Source organism: Carlito syrichta, unplaced genomic scaffold, assembly GCF_000164805.1.
Source record: "Carlito syrichta isolate Samal-C Ts95f unplaced genomic scaffold, Tarsius_syrichta-2.0.1 Scaffold308195, whole genome shotgun sequence".
NCBI lineage: Eukaryota > Metazoa > Chordata > Mammalia > Primates > Tarsiidae > Carlito > Carlito syrichta.
Genome location: NW_007252291.1, coordinates 187,132 through 187,830, shown reverse-complemented (window position 1 = coordinate 187,830; position 699 = coordinate 187,132).

Sequence of the window (699 nt, the reverse complement as noted above, 5' to 3'; positions counted from 1 at the left end):
CCGGCTAATTTTTGATTTATTGTAGAGATGAGGTCTCGCCAAGTTGCCCAGGCGGGTCTCGAACCCGGGGGCTCAGTCACTCCACTCACTTTGGCCTCCCAAAGTGCTGGGATTACAGGCTGAGCCACCGAGCCTGACCTATATCCTGTTTTGACACAGTCCAAAAGGTTATTGAGTTGCCTTTTTGGCAAGAGAATGGACTAGTGAGAGCTATTTTCCGGCTGCCTGTTCCAGGAGTGAGTTTGCCTGGTTATCTAGTAGACATCCATGTTTCCACCTCCTCGCACACTCCACCCCTCTGTCTGAATGGCTTCTTTATTCCTCTCTGGCCTGGGGGAGACTGGCTTCCCTCCAGCCCCAGGGTGTCCTCACTGATGATTCATGGGCCTACCCACATGCCTCTCCCCAGACTTCCTTTCCCCTCATCTGATATGTCTCCTTTTGGGTCCCTGACCTCCAGCTGAGGCCCTGTCCAGTCTCACTTCAGGCCACATCTCTTGGCACACAAGGTGGATGATCATGCATGCCCCTGAAGCTCTGCCTGTGGGGGAGGTTTCTCCCTGCTGTGCTTCAAGGTCAGCCCTGAGTGGAGCTATAGAGCCGCAGAAGTCCATGTGTGACTTTTTTTTTTTTTTTTTTGAGTTGGAGTCTCACTCTGTCACCCAGGCTGGAGTGCAGTGGCCTCTCCCGGCCACCGTA